Source organism: Dermacentor andersoni, chromosome 4, assembly GCF_023375885.2.
Source record: "Dermacentor andersoni chromosome 4, qqDerAnde1_hic_scaffold, whole genome shotgun sequence".
Taxonomy (NCBI): Eukaryota; Metazoa; Arthropoda; class Arachnida; order Ixodida; family Ixodidae; genus Dermacentor; species Dermacentor andersoni.
The window spans coordinates 49,266,948-49,275,472 of NC_092817.1; the positions used below are offsets into that span (position 1 = coordinate 49,266,948).

The following is an 8,525-nucleotide window of genomic DNA, read 5'->3' on the forward strand; positions in this document are numbered from 1 at the left end:
AAGATACACCCTGTATGTGAGAATCAATGCTATGCGAATAATTTTCCAGTAGCTGGCTATGTAGCCTCGATTCGTCTGGAGTTTTCATTTTTATTTGTTTCCTAATATCTCTATAGGCCCTGGGTTGAGTACTATATAAAAGTATCGCTGGTCCGCGTGGATCACTAATAATTAAGACGTGCCTCGCATAGTTGAAGGCTGTCACAGCAGTGCTGACGGGTGCATTGCAATGATGTGATGATTTCGCCAGATCGCCCGCCTCCTCGTTGCCTGGATGGGTATTCTGTAAGTGCCCAGTAGACTGTCCATCTCGGCCGCCGCTGATTGGCTGGAGCAGTACGAGAAAGGAGGAGGCCGCCTCGTTCTGACTGGTACCCCAACCCAGCCAATCAGCACTTCGGCAGCAGCCGAAATAGACAGTCCACTAAGTGAATCCCTTATACGAAGGAGTAAACAAGCTAGGCTAATCGTCGGAAGCACCCCGCAGCAGCCTCTCTTCAGTCGGCACACATTCTTAACGTCCGAACATCGCACAGCGCCTGCGAGAGACGCCGTCATGAACGGTTTTTGATTAAGACATCGATTTCGTTAAGGTGCCTCCAATTATTTCCCTAGCGACTTTGCTATCAGCACTCATGGGCTACCGCAGCAGCTGCAAATCTAGATGTGCATAACTATTTAGATGGATACATGGATAAGTTGGTTTTGCGCCTTGAGGCAAAAGGCCCGACACAAGAATTGTACAAACTGTGTGTGTGGTCGCCCGTTAACATGGCCGAAGCTGCTCACAATACTACGTGCCATTTACTGGCCACCGGGTCAGGTACACCTTCGGGCGTTACATGTACAGTACTTCCGGTCAGTTGTGAAAGTACTGTCCTGTCACGGTTATCCACGTGCGTGAAAGAAGACCATTATTTAAGATTGTGTCCGGATATCCGATTTTAATTCCGGATGTTATTGTCCTAAAACGCCAGGATTGTCTTTGCTAGTAACGCAACGGAAAGGTGAAGAACAAAGAGTGATCATAGAAAGCCAGTCTTCCTATACTTTGAATGGCTCCCAGTAATGCTCCCATTCAGTCGGTGTCGCTTGACCAGTTGCAGACAGCGAATGTGCCATTACGAGTGGATGGCACGGCACAGTCTTCACTACATGGAGTTAGTGAGACGGGCAAGAAGAATAAGTTTTATTTCGACAGATGATTTGGACAAGGGGCAGTTTAATGCAATGCATACTCAGTACAACCAGCGCAAAACACGACTGTTAAGTAAACGGAATTAAAAGTGATTCAATGCTACTTGAGTGGACTTAATCCCAGATGCTGCAAACAGCAGCATACATACAGTGCATTAACATACATTTACGCATTTGTACAGGAATACATGTCAGATACACACCAAAATTCACATAGCACAGATAATTTCTCAGCTTCACGATACTTCGACGTATAGTAATGTAGAACAGAACAGTTTTCTTAGATCAGTAAACCGAAAATAACAGCATAAGTCATGGCGCAGTAACAGACTTCTTTGCATACATTAAAGTTCAAATAGCTTCAAGTTTTAAAACTTATCTGAAATGGGTAAGCGTAGCAGAGCACCTTCGCTGGGAGATGAAAAAAAGCTATTCTGGCATTTGTATTGAACTTTCCCAGTTCGACGCTAAACGCACAGAAGGGACTGACATTTTTAGACGATCTATATATACCACGTCACATCCTCCAATGTGCAGTTATTTAGTGCATCGCTGTCGTATTGCGAACTATTGAGTGCAGTGTGGGTTTCTTGTTTTTTTCTCTGCGTCCACGTACTAGTTGCGTTAGACAAAAAAAAAAGCTTCCGATGACACATACCAACAAAAATTGAGGTTTTACGTGCGAAAACGACGATCTGATGATGCACGCCGCAGTGGGAGACTCCGGTAATTTGGACCACCTGGGGTGCTTTAACGTGTACCTAAATTAGGTAAACGGGTGTTTCCGCATTTCGCCCCTATAAAAATGCTGCCGCCGTGGCCGGGATTCGATAGCGCAACCTCGTGCTTAGCAGCCCAACACCATAGCCACTAATCAACCACGGCGGATGCATATCAAGAAGTCCAATCACCACACTGGTCGTATCGTAAACTGATTGCGAGTATTGTGTGGCGCAATTGCAGGACTGTCGTGTAACTGAAGATGGAAAACGAATACACTTTCTACAGTAAGGCTCCATTGCGCTGTGTGTATGTTAGAGGTTAAGAAAAATGCATTCGACTGAGCACAACCGCGCATGCGTGGTTGCTCGACTTTCATCACAGCGTATGAAAGTAGCGAAAAAAACAAGGCAGAGCAATACAGCATACGTAACCATTTACCAAGGACGGTGCTCATTTTTTATTTAGTTATCGAGAAACGCAGAGGTAAGGTTATTATAGGTTGAGAACAATGGAAGCAATTCGTAATAAATCAAGTGTGCGTCCTTATATCGAGATTAGGACAACAGTGGTAGCATGTGCAAATTCAGTCACTATTCAACGCAAACGCGTTCAGATGCATGCGAAGAGCAATGGAAAGACGCAGCGTACAGCAAAAAAAAAAAAAAAAAAAAAATTACGGGGGTAACTCTGGTAAACTTAATTCGCTTCAACGCCATAAATACAAGTAAAGCGGACACATTTTCTAATCAAGATTTTTTTGAGCGTGCTCGTGCACGTCACTTCTCTAGACGTTTACACACGACTTGGCATAAGGGGAGTACATGTAGCCCCTTCGAAGCAGCTGTTTGACAATGGCTCACGCGGTGCACTTCAATCACGAAATCACACAAGTGTGCGTAATCTGAACTACAGTCAGCAGGCAACGACGTCACAGCCGCGTGAAGGGCGCCATGGCGCTTCAGAATTCTTGCCTATCTTGCAGAGTACGCGATAGTTGTGGACACAAAGATCAAACTACGGCGCGGTGTATGCGGTGAACAAGAGAAGACAGCGGGTAGCACTGTCTCATAAGCAAACGACAGGTAATACATAAGTTGGACTACGTAGATCCATAAAAGCATTTGATGAGTCAAGGACACCAAAAACTAGAAACAGCGAGCCCGGTTATCTTTACCACCAACCGGGTCTTAAAGATGGACGTCATTATAATCACGAGCAAATCAGGGAATCTTTGTTGGCGAGAATAACCACCCTCCCCTTTCCCATTCATTGACATTGTGTCCTTTTGTAGTGGCATGTTAATCTTTTCGAGACAGTGATGAGCGACGTGGAAGAACCGAGAGTGTGTCAAGACCGTTTCTGGCACGAGAAAGGCGCCTGAACAATAGCGCTGAATGCTGAAACGAGCGCAGAGGTCAACCCATGGTCCAAAGCCAAAGAAACCAGCGGTTCGACCAATCAAAAAGCGCATGTCCATAGACGATAGTAAACCATCTAACCAGGAACCTTTCAACAGGAATGAACCGGGAAAGGTGAAGAAACTGTGACGTTGGAAATGCTACCAAAACAAAAAATTCGAAGTGCACCAGGTAGCAGCGGAACTCATGCCATACGTTCTGGATCGAAAAAAAGGATCACAGAGTAGGCCACACACACACACACACACACACACACACACACACACACACACACACACACACACACACACACACACACACACACACACACACACACACACACACACACACACACTACTACGAAAGGGCACAATGAATGAACGTCCATTACTCTCGCCACCAAAAATTTATAGATCCGCTCATGAAAACATGACAGTCCTTACTAAGTACCAAGTGGTGTCCACTTAACTAGACCTTTACAGTTCTGCTTCGTATTAACCCCATTTCTAGAAGCGCTATACATTCGTTGAGCAACGTGCCACTCTTCCAAAACAGAAAAGCTTACTACACAAAACTTGAATATGCCTGCGGGAAAAGGCAACAGCGAACTGTAGGAGCACATCCGATGGACGGTCTCGGGACGGTGACCACGCGCAGTCCTGAGCATGAACTCGCCGTCAACACAGTGCAGGACACCGCCAAGTCAGGCGTTCACTAATGTGAGGAAGCTTGTATAGAGCACGCGGCAGGACGACCGGGCTGAATATAGTTGCTCGTGAGGCAAGGCCAGGAATGTTCTTGTAAATGGGAGGGTTGGAACGTTTCTCTTGCACCACAAGCAACAGCAAACACTGAGAACCTGAAATGACAAGCCCTGTTTGTTGGTCATCCGAAAACATGCAGGCGCAATACAGTTGTGTGTACGCGATATTTACCAGAATTAAGTGCAAGGGTGCCAGGCTAAGTCCAGTCTGCCAGCAGGACGCCGCCGGCGAGAGAACATAGAAGCAATAGCAGTCACTCATGGAACGGGTGATGCTGGTGTCTGAAGTAATCTCCTTTGGAGCGCAGAACGGAAAGTCGATCTGCAGGAGCGTGCTAGGTACCCACCGCAGTCGAAAACAGGAGTGCAGAACCTGTAACGACACAATACATATTTGTTAAACACTGGAGGACACAGTCGTAATACGAGTCCCGTGTAAAGGACATTTACCAGTAGTAGTGCAGGGCGAGGAGACAAGTCCAGTCTACCAGCAGGACGCCGCTGGCGAGGGAATGTAGAAGCAATAACACTCGCTCCTGGAACAGGTGATGCTCGTGCCCGAAGTGATCTTCTGGAGCGCAGACCGTAGAGTCGTGCAAGAGCGCGTTATGTATGCTTGTGGACCAAAACAGGAGTGCAGAAGCTGTAACGACACAGTGCTTATTTGTTAAACACTGGAGGACACAGTCGTAATACCAGTCCCGTGTAAACGACACTTACCAGCAGTAGTGCAGGCGAGGAGGGAAGCCCAGTGAAAAAACGAAACGAAGATACAATGGAAAATAGAAAATACCCGACTGGATTGTGCCTGACCCATGTGGTGTAGAACTGTGAAACGCGAAACTCGCCATGGTTCTTGACGCCGCAGAATCTGACGTTCTCCATTTTGAACTTTTTGAAGGTGGAATATACTGGCTTAGCTCCACAGAAAGAAAAGATGTATAAAGTGGACTATAGTTACAAGGACTGTTCAGAAGGATGGAGAGCAAGTTAACGTGAAAATCAACGAAGTAGCAATCGGAAGACTATCTCGAAGACACCAGACAAATTCAGCAGTGAGATAAAAATAAAACTGTTCAATTCGAGATGTTTCACACCTGGAAAGCAGAACGAGCGAGTTCGGAAGAATGAACAATAACTACCATATCGCGCCATCAAGCAATTCGAGAAGACCGACTAGCAAGAAAATTAGGCGTAGTATTTGACGCCTCGTGGTTAAGATCAGGAATGTTTTGAATGATTCTCTTCAGACAGGAGGAAATTTGAATGCCGATGCACCAACACTGTGAATGAATTTTCTAATAAATTCTTGCAATACCAGCAAACGTAATTAAGTTTGCGTTGATGAAGTTATGCTTGGAACATAAGAAAACCAGGCAAAAGGCGTGTACATAGAAGCGAAAAAGAAGTTTTCCGAGCTGCAATGAATCTTAGGAAATGGACGTCGAACAGTGAAGAAATGAGAATTTAAATTCGCATCAAGGTGCCGTTCTTACGTTATCAAGCCAGCCCAGTATTCTAGGATTTAACTGGGACACGGCCGACGGTATTCTGCTTTCCCATCGATATGAATAAGACTCGAGTGAAATGCTCACGAAGCGACGAGTATTTCAAGCCACGGCAAAAATATTTGGTCGGCTGGAGTTTCTAACGTCCTGCACTGCAGCAGCTAATATCGGTATTCAATGACGGGAAAAACTCGGAATCTTGGGACAACCCTCTCCCAGACGAAGATAAATGATTTATGGAGAAATATACTGAGGAAGATAAAGGACTAAATGCTTCAAAGCATATCGACAACAAGAAACTGAACGTAAGCACCGACACTTCTCGGACGCAAACCCGGCGGTGTATTCAAGTGCAGCATTCATGGTATTGTTATATCAGAGCGGAGACAGTGCTGGTCCTGGCAAAGGACAGAGTAGCTCTAATGAACACCGTTGACAGTCTCGCAAATTAGAACTTGCGAGCAACAGTGAAGTATCGGACCACTTGTACAATCGTGCTGCATTGGAGAACGAAAACGTATGAAGCAACTGCTGAACACAGACTAGAAAAAAAAAAAAGGATTACTCAGCAGGAGAACAATGGGGATACGTCAATAGTACTGAAAAATTGAGCAGATATAACCAGGAGCCACTGTAGAAAAGATGAAGTGAACAATTTTGTGGAAGGTATCCCAGTTGCTACAGACCAAATAGCCGTTAGAAAATGCCGGTTATTAATGAAAGGAAAGGACATGATTATAGTGTCAGATATACGTCGGAAAGGATCTCAAGACGAGGCATTGAAGTTGACAGGTTCGGCAGTTACTTGAATATTTGGAGAGCAACTGCGTGAATGCTTCGTTCCGTGAATATTAGAGGACAAGTTCAACGGTCCACTAAAAGCAGAAGAAATAAATACCGCCGAAACATGCCTCATTTGGTTAGAACAATGTGTGTATTGCAAATTGCAGAAATTCAGCAAGCAAGCGAATGCGCAGACAATAGGCGAATATCGGATATCTTAAGATAAAGACCCAATGAGACTTCAAGGGCGCCTTCGGTAGGGCCCGTATCACAAGAGGAGCAGCACCCGATCACATGTAAATGGAAGAAATCTGGACTATTAGTGCGACACCTACATGGAAAAACTTCACGGTGGAGAACGCAGTACACTGGCGCGTATAATAACGAGATTTCGAGTAATCGGAGCACGAAAATAAGTGAAAGAAGTAATACGACAGTGCGTTGTGTGGCGAAGATACAATTCCAGATCCTTGTAAGAGGAAGTACCTCCTCTTGAAGATAGAGTAACGAAAACCACATTGTTTGAAATAGCTCATCTACGTTTCAACGGTGCGCTGGGAGCAACCACAAAAAAAAAACAAGGAGACATAGCCATACTTTGAGTAGCAACTTTTACATGTGCCGTGACAAGAGGTGTACACTGCGAAACTGTTGGAGACGCTTCAGATCGGTATTCTACACTATTTTCAGCGTTTCTCCGGTCGAACATAAATGTGCTCAGCAACAACACAAGCCTTTCAGGAGAACTAATAAAGGATTGAATGCGGTCACAGCAAAATTACGTCGATAAACAACTGAACAATATGACCCATCACCAAGTGGAAATTTCCTCCGCAAAACACCGTGTGGGTGCGGTTTCTATGAAAGGCTCATTCTTAGTATTCAAGTCTACTACGGAAAGCGATCGGTCGATGTGTACTGCATAATGGAGAACTATATACCCGAGTACACGTAGGAGGTGGTATCATTAAGAAGCAATCGTTAACACAGGTTCACGATAGACCTGGAGAACCCATTCCTCTAACTTCTGCGGACCCGACGGGCGGAACCAGAAAACGGAGGAAACATTGAATAGGACGGCAACCTTCAAGAAAAGTGAAGACTACGTAGAGTTACAAAAGCATTGTGAAATGTGTGGCACTCCGAGTTGGCGAAATAAATTACGGGTAAGGAATTGAACTCGGCTAAGAAATATAACCAGGAACGGAAGAAATTCAACGTCGTCTTACTCGGAGAGCGACATAGAAAAGCCTTTTGGAAACTGGTGAAGGAAATTTTCCGAAGCATAAACCTAACCTCGAAGGTCTGCATAGTTAATACATTCCACAGCAAATTTCATCGGAAGCCCACAAAGTTTGTGTACTTGCGGAACCGGCAAGGTGTAGCAACAAGATTAAGGAAAGGAGCACTGAGAGAATGCGAACCATAGCCGTCAGAGGAAAACATGGCTTCATTCAAAAGCAGACGTTCGGAACCTTAAATGCCACGGGGCTTATACGCCACACGAGAAAACATCCGTAGTACCATTGAAGTGTATACATGGTACTTGTCAGAAGTGCAAGGAGTTGAACGAATCTGTCTCCCAGCTGAAAGCCACCGGCGAGAAAAATGCGGACGTAACACGGCCGGAGACTAGATGTGCAGAAGCGCCCGCTGGATATACTTGTGAATAGCCGCAATGGATGTGGTGGTGGTGGTGAATTGTAGCAACAGGCGGGTTTAACCTGGCGATCAAGGCCGGCAATTGCTCCGCCCGAGCGTCTCGTACAATACCGCTGAAGGGTTTCACCATATGTCCATCAAACCAGCCTCTCTTAAGAATTCGATGAGGAGCCGTGAAGTTTCTTTGCAGGCTTTGCAGGTTCGTCGAACATGAGTTGCAAAGCAATAACAAGATCGAGCACACACTCACCGAAATCATCCCTGGCAAAAAGAGGAAAGGAAGCATATTTCTGCTCAACGTCTACAGCAACCCATCTCAGAGAAAACAGATTCAAGACTTTACTGCACAGAGCCAGCACCGCAGCGGGCCGCAACACGCTGATCGCGTGCGGAGACTTCAACGCGATGAACCCTGCCTGGGGCTACAACAAGTACACAGCAAAGGGCCGCGACCTGTACCAAGACGCCACGGAACTCGACTTCACCCTCATC

At 45.6% G+C, this 8,525-nt stretch overlaps 1 long non-coding RNA gene across 1 annotated transcript; it reads right to left on the reverse strand.

Moving 5' to 3' along the window:
• Nucleotides 1–1,174: 1,174 nt before the first annotated feature.
• LOC126537096 (uncharacterized) lies at nucleotides 1,175–6,951 on the reverse strand. The gene is made up of 4 exons (XR_007600747.3): nucleotides 4,801–6,951; nucleotides 4,531–4,723; nucleotides 4,253–4,453; nucleotides 1,175–4,176 (listed from the first exon to the last, which is right to left on the reverse strand). It is a non-coding gene; the product is annotated as an uncharacterized lncRNA (long non-coding RNA).
• Nucleotides 6,952–8,525: the final 1,574 nt, after the last annotated feature.